Here is a 13,753-nt window from a genome sequence, read left to right as displayed (position 1 = left end):
CATCACATCCACCAATCACTGCCTCAGACTCAGAGTCTGTACTGCTCCCGCACACCTCTCCTCTCCTATTGGCTGATTTCCTGCAGGGGATCCTCCATCACATCCACCAATCACTGCCTCAGACTCAGAGTCTGTACTGCTCCCGCACTCCTCTCCTCTCCTATTGGCTGCTGTCCTGCAGGGGATCCTCCATCACATCCACCAATCACTGCCTCAGACTCAGAGTCTGTACCGCTCCCGCACACCTCTCCTCTCCCAGGTAGGGGAGTCTGCCACGGGATCACTGCACAGCATGACCCATGTATGACCCTGCGGCACAGTACAGCGACAGGCTCATCTGCATTAGGCAGCCCCCCCCCCCCCCCTTCCCAGACAGGAAGTAAGACACTGGGATTCCTGTCTGTTCCCGCATGTGTGCTGCACTGCGCTCTGCCAGTTACAGTGCACTGCATTGCCACTGACTTGCTGCATGGTAGGCCCAGGTCATGTGGTAACAGATGGCGTGGCAGTAAATTCACCACTTTTGTCGCATCATGTAAGTGTGAGTTACATTGACTTCTATGGACTCAGTGGCCTCTTGCGGTAAAATTGCTTTCCGCAACGCTGCTGCAGTGTGATAAGGCATACTAATGATAATAATAATAATCATGATACAGTATTCTTTTTTGTTATGCAGTCCTTTTGTTGCATTGTGGGATATTTTTTGTATTATTTTTTGTTATGCAGCCCTTTTGTTGCATTGTGGGATATTTTTTGTATTCTTTTTTGTTATGCAGTCCTTTTGTTGCATTGTGGGATATTTTTTGTATTCTTTTGTTATGCAGCCCTTTTGTTGCATTGTGGGATATTTTTTGTATTCTTTTGTTATGCAGTCCTTTTGTTGCATTGTGGGATATTTTTTCTTCCTTTCTTGACATGTTTGTTTTAATAGTAGTAAGTTCTTTAAGCAGCATCTGGGATTGTACACCATTCTGGCAGGACACGGCAATATGGCTGCAGGCATGGCTGATCTGTCTGGTGTGTGGGCGATGTGACCACCAGAATACGTGGCGGCAGATATCTGTGTCTGGGGGGAGGGGTACCAGTTTAGGTAACATTGCTGCACAGCCGGTGCTGAGATGTCTGTCCTGACTCCTGAGTACCAGAGATGTGAAGGAGGCGGATTATCATCAGAGACCTTTTGCTCTTTCTTAGGAACAGACTGCAGGTCTACCTCTTGGGTCATATCAAAACGGAGAGATGGTGAGAGGTAACTGGAAATATGTGTGTAATAGGTGATATCAGACCTTGCAGACATCAGCCCCTGTAGACATCGGCCCCAATAGATATCGATCTCCATATACATCAGCCCCCATAGATATCAGCCCCCATGGACATCGGCCCCATAGATAGCAGCCTCCATAGATATCAGCCTTTATTGATATCGGTCTCCCTAGATGTCAGCCCCATGGACATCGGTCCCACAGATAGCAGCCCCCATAGATATCTGCCCCCATGGACATCGGTCCCTTGGATATCAGCCCCCATAGATATCAGCCTTTATTGATATCGGTCTCCCTAGACGTCAGCCCCATGGACATCGGTCCCACAGATAGCAGCCCCCATAGATATCTGCCCCCATGGACATCGGTCCCACAGATAGCAGCCCCCATAGATATCTGCCCCCATGGACATCGGTCCCATAGATAGCAGCCCCCATAGATATCAGCCCCCATGGACATCGGTCCCACAGATAGCAGCCCCCATAGATATCTGCTCCCATGGACATCGGTCCCACAGATAGCAGCCCACATAGATATCTGCCCCCATGGACATCGGTCCCATAGATAGCAGCCCCCATAGATATCAGCCCCCATGGACATCGGTCCCACAGATAGCAGCCCCCATAGATATCAGCCCCCATGGACATCGGTCCCATACATAGCAGCCCCCATAGATATCAGCCCCCATGGACATCGGTCCCATACATAGCAGCACCCATAGATATCAGCCTTTATAGATATCGGTCTCCATAGACGTCAGCCCCCATGGACATCGGCCCCATAGATATCAGCCCTCATAGATATCAGCTCCCATGGACATCGGTCCCACAGATAGCAGCCCCCATAGATATCTGCCCCCATGGACATCGGTCCCACAGATAGCAGCCCCCATAGATATCTGCCCCCATGGACATCGGTCCCATAGATAGCAGCCCCCATAGATATCTGCCCCCATGGACGTCGGTCCCACAGATAGCAGCCCCCATAGATATCAGCCCCCATAGTTATCAGCCCCTATAGACATCGGCCCCATAGATATCAGCCTTTATAGATATCAGTCTCCATAGACGTCATCCCCCATGGACATCGGCCCCATAGATATCAGCCTTTATTGATATCGGTCTCCATAGACAACAGCCCCCTTGGACATCGGCCCCCATAGATAACATCCCCATAGTTATCAGCACCCATAGATATCAGCCATTATTGATATCGGTCTCCCTAGTAGTGTTGGGCGAACAGTGTTCGCCACTGTTCGGGTTCTGCAGAACATCACCCTGTTCGGGTGATGTTCGAGTTCGGCCGAACACCTGACGGTGCTCGGCCAAACCGTTCGGCCGAACACCTGACGGTGCTCGGCCAAACCGTTCGGCCGAACACCTGACGGTGCTCGGCCAAACCGTTCGGCCACATGGCCGAACTAAGAGCGCATGGCCGAACGTTCCCCGAACGTACGGCTAGCGCTGTGATTGGCCGAACGGGTCACGTGGTTCGGGCCCGAACGCGCTCTGATTGGCCGAACGGTCACGTGGTTCGGGTAAATAAATACCCGAACCACGTCATATCTCCGCCATTTCTCTGTGGGTTTCGCTTTGGGTAGGCAGGCAGGGTAGTTCGCTCTCCAGCCACGCTAGCCAGGGTCCCCCCCAGTCATTGTGTGTCGCTGCTGGGAACAGTAGTACACCGCTCGCTCAGCCACACTATATATATAGCATTGTTTACTGCCACTGTGTACCTCGCTCAGCCACGCTATATATAGCATTGTGTTTTCTGACACTCTGTGTACACGGCTTAGCCTGGCTATATAGCATTGTGTGTACTGCCACTGTGTACCTCGCTCAGCCACGCTATATATAGCATTGTGTTTACTGCCACTCTGTGTACACCGCTCAGCCAGACTATATAGCATTGTGTGTACTGCCACTGTGTACCTTGCTCAGCCACGCTATATATAGCATTGTGTTTACTGCCACTCTGTGTACACCGCTCAGCCAGACTATATAGCATTGTGTGTACTGCCACTGTGTACCTTGCTCAGCCACGCTATATATAGCATTGTGTTTTCTGACACTCTGTGTACACGGCTTAGCCTGACTAATATAGCATTGTGTGTACTGCCACTGTGCACCTCGCTCAGCCACGCTATATATAGCATTGTGTTTTCTGACACTCTGTGTACACCGCTCAGCCTGACTATATAGCATTGTGTGTACTGCCACTGTGCACCTCGCTCAGCCACGCTATATATAGCATTGTGTTTTCTGACACTCTGTGTACACGGCTTAGCCTGACTAATATAGCATTGTGTGTACTGCCACTGTGCACCTCGCTCAGCCACGCTATATATAGCATTGTGTTTTCTGACACTCTGTGTACACCGCTCAGCCTGACTATATAGCATTGTGTGTACTGCCACTGTGCACCTCGCTCAGCCACGCTATATATAGCATTGTGTTTTCTGACACTCTGTGTACACCGCTCAGCCTGACTATATAGCATTGTGTGTACTGCCACTGTGCACCTCGCTCAGCCACGCTATATATAGCATTGTGTTTACTGCCACTCTGTGTACACGGCTTAGCCTGACTATATAGCATTGTGTGTACTGTCACTGTGCACCTCGCTCAGCCACGCTATATATAGCATTGTGTTTACTGCCACTCTGTGTACACGGCTTAACCTGACTATATAGCATTGTGTGTACTGCCACTGTGCACCTCGCTCAGCCACGCTATATATAGCATTGTGTTTACTGCCACTCTGTGTACACCGCTCAGCCAGACTATATACCATTGTTTACTGACACTCTGTGTACACCGCTCAGCCAGACTATATACCATTGTTTACTGACACTCTGTGTACACCGCTCAGCCAGACTATATACCATTGTTTACTGACACTCTGTGTACACGGCTCAGCCTGACTATATAGCATTGTGTGTACTGCCACTGTGCACCTCGCTCAGCCACGCTATATATAGCATTGTGTTTACTGCCACTCTGTGTACACCGCTCAGCCAGACTATATAGCATTGTTTACTGCCACTCTGTGTACATGGCTCAGCCAGACTATATAGCATTGTGTGTACTGCCACTCTGTGTACACCGCTCAGCCAAACTATATAGCATTGTTCACTGCCACTCTGTGTACACGGCTCAGCCAGACTATATAGCATTGCGTACTCTGCCAGTCAGTGTGTATATTGCTGGGATCAGTAATACTCCACTCACCGTCAACCACTATATGAGCTCACCATGAGTTCCTCAGAGACCTCCGCTGTGAGCAGCACTCCCAACAACAGCAACAGCCAACGCCCCACGCAAGCTATAACATCCACCCCAGCAGCCAGTGGTCAGCAGCAGCCCTCCCCGGAGGAGAACGTTGTGTCCATCGGTCCGGCGCCAGAGCGATTAATGAGGGCTGCCATTGAGGAGATGATGGGGCCTGATGTGGAGGAGGAGGTCGGGCTCAGGCCAGCATCCCAAGTTAATGTTGAGGACGATGAGGGGTCTGTGACTGTGTCTGGGGATGTTGGGGTGGCAGAGGTGGTGGGTGGGTCAGACTCAGGAGAAGAGTTGTATGATGAGGATGATGATCGGGACCATCTGTATGTGCCTCAGAGTCCGACCCCGGAAAACATGTTGTATCGTGTGTTTAGGTACTAAAATCTGCGTTCCCAGTAGTGTTGGGCGAACAGTGTTCGCCACTGTTCGGGTGCTGCAGAACATCACCCCGTTCGGGGTGACTATATAGCAGACTATATAGCATTGTGTTTACTGCCACTCTGTGTACACGGCTCAGCCACACTATATAGCATTGTGTTTACTGCCACTCTTTGTCTGCTGGGAACAGTAGTACACCGCTCACCCGCCACTGTATAGCATTGTGCTCTGTGTCGCTGCTGGCAATAGTGGTACACCGCTCACCCACCACTGTATAGCATTTCTGTACTGCCACTGTACTGCTGCCAGTCAGCGTGTACTGTAAGGATAAGTGAAATGAGGAAGAAATCCGGTGAAAGAGGGAGGGGCAAGGGAAGAGGTGTTTCCCCTGACGGTTGTGCTGGGGAGCTGTACTCCACGGCGGCGGCCCCCCACAATGACATATGACGAGTTTGAGGAGATGGAAGAGGAGGGTATGGACAATGTGGACATAGACCCAGATTTTGTTTGTGAACGAGAACATCGCCGTCGTAGCAGCAGCACAGATGAGTCTGTAGAAGAACCCACTGCTGCACGAGTTCGCCTTGTGCCACAAGGTAGGCGGCGCGCAATTTCAGGCACCACAAGCGTGGAAGTTCAAGTGAGAGGCAAAAGAGGCGCAAACAGAAATCGCCAGCAAGGCAGGTGCTCCAAAGTCTGGGCTTTCTTTGAAGACTGCACTGAGGATGTTACCATGGCGATTTGCAAGGTGTGCAAGACCCGCCTGAGCAGGGGGAAAAGTATTAACAACCTCTCCACCACCAGCATGAGCCGCCACATGCTATCCAAACATCCCACTCTGTGGGCAAACGCGGCAGGACAGGGTACCACCAGCAACACTGCCTCCCTTGGGTTCACCAGACTCACCACCAGACCCGCCTCAGCAGCAGCAGTAGCCCAGCCATTGCGTGGTTCAAAACATTCCAAAAAATCAGATGACGCTGACACTGTCACTTTCCGGAGTAGTGCTCTTGAGGTCTCCCAGTGTTCATCAAACACAACAACCAACAGCCCTTCGTTGTGCAGCCCTACGGTTCAGTTGTCTGTCTCGGAGATGTTTGAGCGCAAGAGGAAATTGCCAGCAAATGACCCCCGGGCCGTGGCAGTAAGAGCCAGCATAGCCAAGCTTCTGGCCTGCGAAATGCTGCCATATCGAGTGGTGGAGACAAACAGCTTCAAGGGCATGATGTCAGTGGCCATCCCACGTTACGTGGTTCCCAGCCGCTACCACTTTGCGCGCTCTGCAGTGCCTGAGTTGCATGAGCACGTGGTCAGCAAAATAACCCGAAGCTTGAAGAATGCCGTTGCCTGCAAGGTTCACCTCACCACTGACACCTGGACGAGTGCGTTCGGCCAGGGTCGATACATCTCCCTTACCGCGCACTGGGTGAACCTTGTGGAGCTTGGCAGCGAATCCTCACCTGCTACGGCGCGGGTGTTGCCCACGCTGCAAACACCTGCACCGCCGTCCCTCCCACTGGATAACAGCAGCACCTACCTCTCTGACTCCTTCTCCTCCAACGCATCTCAAAGCTGTACCTCATCCGGAAACGCTAACCCAGCACCAGCAGCAGTAGGATCGTGGAAGCAGTGCAGCACAGCTGTTGGCATGCGTCAGCAAGCGTTGCTGAAGCTGATCTGCCTTGGGGATAAGCAGCACACGGGAGGAAATTTGGAGGGGAATAAAGGAACAGATGGATTTGTGGCTGGCACCGCTGGACCTGAAACCGGCCATGGTTGTGTGTGATAATGGGAGTAATCTCATTCGCGCTTTAAGGTTGGCTAAGCTGACACATGATGAAGAAGAGGAGGAGGAACAGCTGGAGTTGGAGCAGGAATTTCCTGCCACCACTGACGAGGGCCAGAGCGGTGCACGTTGGACTTCCACAATTCAGCGCGAATGGTCAGCAGAAGCAGACCAGGAAGAAGGTGACGACTATGATGCATCACAACAACTATCACAACGCTCACAAGAGGATGATGAGGATTCTGGTAGGACTCTGGCACACATGGCTCAATTCATGCTAAACTGCATTGAACGCAACCCACGCATTGTGCGCATTCGGGACAACACCAATTACTGGGTTTATATACCCTTCTGGATCCACGGTACAAACACAATGTTCCAAAACTGCTTGAAGAGTCAGACAGGTCAAAATGGAAGAATACCAGCAGGCCCTTGTGGAGACTTTAGAGAGGAGATTGACATCCTCCCCCTCCTCTAGCCAGTTGTACGCCGACAGACTGACTTCCGCAAACCCAGGACGACCAGGAGGGCAGCAAACAACACAAGCCGCAGCTAGTGCCCAAAAGGGAATGGTATCGGCAGTGTCCTTGGAGTGGGAAAATCTTCTGACACCCATGCAGCAGCAGCCCACAGAACAGCAAGCGTGCAGATCCACCTCCAACACCGATCACCTGGAGAAGATGGTCAAGGACTACATGTCAGATGGCGTAGCTGTGTCTAACAATCCATCTGCACCCTTCAACTATTGGGTATCGAAGCTAGACACCTGGCACGAACTGGCAATGTACGCAATAGAGGTGCTGGCTTGCCCGGCAGCCAGCGTTATGTCGGAACGCTGTTTCAGTGCTGCCGGAGGCATCGTCACAGATCGGCGTATCCGCCTCTCCACAGAAAATGCAGACCGTCTGACTCAAATTAAAATGAATCAATCCTGGATTGGAAACGACTACGCAACACTCCAGGACCCCAACCAAGTAACATGACCAATGAACATCTGGGATGGTTTAGCGTTTCCGGTCCCTGTTTATTGAACCTCTCATCTGTATTACATTTATGACTGCATGGCGGCAAAAAGCATTGCTGCTATATCCGCACGCTTTTTGTCCTCATGCAAGGCCTGGGTTGTTGTGTCTCAAAAAGCATGGCCTTCTCCTCCTGCGCCTGCTCCTGTTCCATCACGTGTGCTGCTGCTGCTGCTGGGTTAGCGTTTCCGGTCCCAGTTTATGGAACCTCTCATCTGTATTACATTTATGACTGCATGGCGGCAAAAAGCATTGCTATATCCGCACGCTTTTTGTCCTCATGCAAGGCCTAGGTTGCGTCTCAAAAAGCGTGGCCTTCTCCTCCTGCGCCTCCTCCTGTTCCATTATGTGTGCTGCTGCTGGGTTAGCGTTTCCAGTCTCTGTTTATTGAACCTCTCATCTGTATTACATTTATGACTGCATGGCGGCAAAAAGCATTGCTGCTATATCCGCACGCTTTTTGTCCTCATGCAAGGCCTGGGTTGCGTCTCAAAAAGCGTGGCCTTCTCCTCCTGCGCCTCCTCCTGTTCCATCACGTGTGCTCTGTGCTGCTGCTGCTGCTGGGTTAGCGTTACCGGTCCCTGTTTATTGAACCTCTCATCTGTATTACATTTATGACTGCATGACGGCAAAAAGCATTGCTATATCCGCACGCTTCTTGTCCTCATGCAAGGCCTGGGTTGTTGTGTCTCAAAGCGTAGCCTTCTCCTTCTGCGCCTCCTCCTGTTCCATCACGTGTGCTCTGTGCTGCTGCTGCTGCTGGGTTAGCGTTACCGGTCCCTGTTTATTGAACCTCTTATCTTTATTACATTTATGACTGCATGGCGGTAAAAAGCATGCTATCCGCACGCTTCTTGTCCTCATGCAAGGCCTGGGTTGTTGTGTCTCAAAGCGTGGCCTTCTCCTCCTGCGCCTCCTCCTGTTCCGTCACGTGTGCTCTGTGCTGCTGCTGCTGCTGGGTTAGCGTTACCGGTCCCTGTTTATGGAACCTCTTCTCTTTATTACATTTATGACTGCCTGGCGGTAAAAACCATGTTACCTGTGCAAAGAAACATGACATTTTCAGCATTTAAAAGACAATTTTTCCTTTGAAACTTTACAATCAATTTTCTCAAAAACTATAAGCTCTTTTTGCTAAATTTTTTTTTTCCTCTTGTACCCACTCCCAAGGTGCACATACCCTGTAAATTTGGGGTATGTAGCATGTAAGTAGGCTTTACAAAGCACAAAAGTTCGGGTCCCCATTGACTTCCATTATGTTCGGAGTTCGGGTCGAACACCCGAACATCGCGGCCATGTTCGGCCTGTTCGGCCCGAACCCGAACATCTAGATGTTCGCCCAACACTACTCCCTAGACGTCAGCCCCCATGGACATCGGCCCCATAGATATCGGTCTCCTCTCTGTCTCCTCAGTGAAGCTCTCCTCAGTTGTTCCACAGACCAGTTATTATCTCTCTACAGATAACAATACACAGAGCTCTGCAGGCTGACTTCACCCCCTGCTATCCACCCGCTGCAATTATCATGTGGACAATGCTCCTTATGCTGGGAGAGAAGATTGTGTTATTGTAGGAGCAGCATGGATAGAGGGGAGAGAGATGGAGGGGAGAGAGAGAGACTGAGAGGAGCAGCATGGATAGAGGGGAGAGAGATGGAGGGGAGAGAGAGAGACTGAGAGGAGCAGCATGGATGGAGGGGAGAGAGATGGAGGGGAGAGAGAGAGACTGAGAGGAGCAGCATGGATGGAGGAGAGAGAGAGAGACTGAGAGGAGCAGCATGGATGGAGGGGAGAGAGATGGAGGGGAGAGAGAGAGAGACTGAGAGGAGCAGCATGGATGGAGGAGAGAAAGACTGAGAGGAGCAGCATGGATGGGGGGAGAGAGACTGAGAGGAGCAGCATGGATGGAGGGGAGAGAGAGAGACTGAGAGGAGCAGCGTGGATGGAGGGGAGAGAGATGAAGGGGAGAGAGAGAGACTGAGAGGAGCAGCATGGATGGAGGAGAGAGAGAGAGACTGAGAGGAGCAGCATGGATGGAGGGGAGAGAGATGGAGGGGAGAGAGAGAGAGACTGAGAGGAGCAGCATGGATGGAGGAGAGAAAGACTGAGAGGAGCAGCATGGGTGGAGGGGAGAGAGACTGAGAGGAGCAGCATGGATGGAGGGGAGAGAGACTGAGAGGAGCAGCATGGATGGAGGAGAGAGAGACTGAGAGAGAGGAGCAGCATGAAGGAAGGGGAGAGAGACTGAGAGAGACTGAGAGGAGCAGCATGGATGAAGGGGAGAGAGACTGAGAGGAGCAGCATGGATGGAGAGGAGAGAGACTGAGAGGAGCAGCATGGATGGAGGGGAGAGAGACTAAGAGGAGCAGCATGGATGGAGGGGAGAGAGAGAGACTGAGAGGAGCAGCATGGATGGAGGAGAGAGAGACTGAGAGGAGCAGCATGGATGGAGGGAAGAGAGACTGAGAGGAGCAGCATGGATGGAGGGGAGAGAGACTGAGAGGAGCAGCATGGATGGAGAGGAGAGAGACTGAGAGGAGCAGCATGGATGGAGGGGAGAGAGACTAAGAGGAGCAGCATGGATGGAGGGGAGAGAGACTGAGAGGAGCAGCATGGATCGAGGAGAGAGAGAGAGAGACTGAGAGGAGCAGCATGGATAGAGGGGTGAGAGACTGAGAGGAGCAGCATGGATGGAGGGGAGAGAGAGAGACTGAGTGGAGCAGCATGGATGGAGGGGAGAGAGACTGAGAGAGAGGAGCAGCATGGATGGAGGGGAGAGAGAGACTGAGAGAAGCAGCATGGATGGAGGGGAGAGAGACTGACTGAGAGGAGCAGCATGGATGGAGGGAAGAGAAACTGACTGAGAGGAGCAGCATGGATGGAGGGGAGATAGAGAGAGAGAGAGAGAGAAGCAGCATGGATGGAGGGGAGAAAAAATGACTGAGAGGAGCAGCATGAATGGAGGGGAGAGAGATGGAGAGAGAGAGACCGAGAGGAGCAGCATGCATGGAGGGGAGAGAGACTGAGAGAAAGGAGCAGCATGGATGGAGGGGAGAGAGACTGAGAGAGAGGAGAAGCATGGATGGAGGAGAGAGAGACTGAGAGGAGCAGCATGGATGGAGGGGAGAGAGACGGAAAGGAGAGAGACTGACTGAGAAGAGCAGCATGGATGGAGGGGAGAGAGACGGAAAGCAGAGAGACTGACTGAGAGGAGCAGCATGGATGGAGGGGAGAGAGACTGAGAGGAGCAGCATGGATGGAGGGGAGAGAGTGAGACTGAGAGGAGCAGCATGGATGGAGGGGAGAGAGTGAGACTGAGAGGAGCAGCATGGATGGAGGGGAGAGAGAAAGACTGAGAGGAGCAGCATGGATGGAGGAGAGAGAGACTGAGAGGAGCAGCATGGATGGAGGGGAGAGGGACTGAGAGAGAGGAGCAGCATGGATGAGGGGAGAGAGGCTGAGAGGAGCAGCATGGATGGAGGGAAGAGAGACTGAGAGGAGCAGCATGGACGGAGGGGAGAGAGACTGAGATGAGCAGCATGGAAGGAGTGGAGAGAGAGAGACTGAGAGGAGCAGCATGGATGGAGAGGAGAGAGACTGAGAGAGAGGAGCAGCATGGATGGAGGAGAGAGAGACTGAGAGGAGCAGCATGGATGGAGGGGAGAGAGACTGAGAGGAGCAGCATGGATGGAGGGGGGAGAGACAGAGAGGAGCAGCATGGATGGAGGGGAGAGAGAGAGAGAGAGACTGAGAGGAACAGCATGGATGGAGGGGAGAGAGACTGAGAGGAGCAGCAAGGATAGAGGGGAGAGAGACTGAGAGGAGCAGCATGGAGGAAGGAGAGAGACACTGAGAGGAGCAGCATGGATAGAGGGAAGAGAGACTGAGAGCAGCAGCATGGATGGAGGAGAGAGAGACTGAGAGGAGCAGCATGGATGGAGGGGAGAGAGACTGAGAGAGAGGAGCAGAATGCATGCAGGGGAGAGAGACTGAGAGGAACAGCATGGATGGAGGGGAAAGAGACTGAGAGAGACTGAGAGGAGCAGCATGGATGGAGGGGAGAGAGACTGAGAGGAGCTGCATGGATGGAGGGGAGAGAGACTGAGAGGAGCAGCATGGATGGAGGGGAGAGAGACTGAGAGAGAGCAGCAGCATGGATGGAGGGGAGAGAGACTGAAAGGAGCAGCATGGATGGAGGGGAGAGAGACTGAGAGGAGCAGCATGGATGGAGGGGAGAGAGACAGAGAGAGGAGCACCATGGATGGAGGGGAGAGAGAGTGAGAGGAGCAGCATGGATGGAGGGGAGAGAGACTGAGAGGAGCAGCATGGATGGAGGGGAGAGAGACTGAGAGGAGCAGCATGGATGGAGGGAGAGAGAGACCGAGAGAGACTGAGAGGAGCAGCATGGATGGAGGGGAGAGAGACTGAGAGGAGCAGCTTGGATGGAGGGGAGAGACTGAGAGGAGCAGCATAGATGGAGGGGAGAGAGACTGAGAGGAGCAGCATGGATGGAGGGGAGAGAGACTGAGAGAGACTGAGAGGAGTAGCATAGATGGAGGAGAGAGAGACTGAGAGGAGCAGCATGGATGGAGGGGAGAGAGAGAGACTGAGAGGAGCAGCATGGATGGAGGGGAGAGAGAGAGACTGAGAGGAGCAGCATAGATGGAGGGGAGAGAGACTGTGAGGAGAAGCATGGATGGATGGGAGAGACTGAGAGGAGCTGCATAGATGGAGGGGAGAGAGACTGAGAGGAGCAGCATGGATGGAGGGGAGAGAGACAGAGGCGTAGCTAGGGCTTTCAGCGCCCGGGGACAAAGATTAGCAATGCGCCCCCTAAGGTGAAGGCTGCGCCGCGCCCAAAAAGGGGCGTGGCCACATAATAAATGTGGGCGTGGTTATTGGGTGGAGCCAAATGTACATGGAGGTTAGCAGGCTCACGCTCACCCACCCTCCCTCAGTATGTACCTCCCAGCATGTTCCAAGACAAATTCAGCAATCATGAGCCCCCCCATCAAGACAAATTCAGCAATCATGAGCAAATATGAGGCCCCCAACATGACCAACTCAGCAATCATGAGGCCCCCAACAAGACAAATTTAGCAATCATGAGGCCCCCAACAAGACAAATTCAGCAATCATTAGGCCCCCAACAAGGCAAATTCAGCGATCTTGAGGCCCCCAACAAATCATGAGGCCCCCAACAAGACAAATTCAGTAACCATGAGGCCCCCAACAAGACAAATTCAGCAGTCATGATGCACATAAATAGACAGCATTTCACATAAATAGGCAGAATGCCCCCTTAATATGGTAGACACCTCTCACCTGGCAGCAGTTCCCCAAAATACACTCAATCTGACAGCAGTGGTTCCTCAAAAATAGGTAGCCCCAGGTCTATAGGTGTCCCCAGAATAGGTGGCCAGCAGTGTAGATGTCCCCAGAATAGGTAGCCAGTGGTAGAGATGTCCACAGAACAGGTAGCCAGGGGTATATGTGCCCAGTATATGTAGGCAGGGGTATATGTCCCCAGTATATGTAGCCAGAGGTATATGTGCCCAGTATATGTAGCCAGGGGTGTATGTGCCCAGTATATGTAGCCAGGTGTATATGTGCCCAGTATATGTAGTCAGGGATATATGTGCCCAGTATATGTAGCCAGGGGTATATGTAGCCAGGGGTATATATGCCCAGTATATGTAGCCAGGGGTATAATATGCGCCCAGTATATGTAACCAGGGGTATGATATGCGTCCAGTATATGTAGCCAGGGGTATGATATGCGTCCAGTATATGTAGCCAAGGGTATATGTGCCCAGTATATGTAGCCAGGGGTATATATGCCCAGTATATGTAGCCAGGGGTATATGTGCCCAGTATATGTAGCCAGGGGTATAATATGTGCCCACACTGCCCAGTATATATAGTCAGGGGTATATGTGCCCAGTATATGTAGCCAGGTGTATATGTGCCCAGTATATGTAGCCAGGGGAATATGTACCCAGTATATGTAGCCAGGGGTATA

The 13,753-nt window shown here is 52.1% G+C and overlaps 1 protein-coding gene across 1 annotated transcript in view; it reads left to right on the top strand.

The window, feature by feature from the left end:
• The window catches only part of LOC137543805 (carbonic anhydrase 9-like), a gene marked incomplete at its 3' end in the record, with an annotated part of 140,502 nt that overhangs the window by 726 nt on the left and 126,023 nt on the right, over positions 1-13,753 (top strand). The window lies entirely within an intron of this gene.

This window comes from Hyperolius riggenbachi, unplaced genomic scaffold, assembly GCF_040937935.1.
Source record: "Hyperolius riggenbachi isolate aHypRig1 unplaced genomic scaffold, aHypRig1.pri scaffold_201, whole genome shotgun sequence".
In the NCBI taxonomy this organism is placed as follows: Eukaryota; Metazoa; Chordata; class Amphibia; order Anura; family Hyperoliidae; genus Hyperolius; species Hyperolius riggenbachi.
Note: the sequence above shows the minus strand (reverse complement) of the source record. Positions and strands in the feature narration are given on the sequence as shown.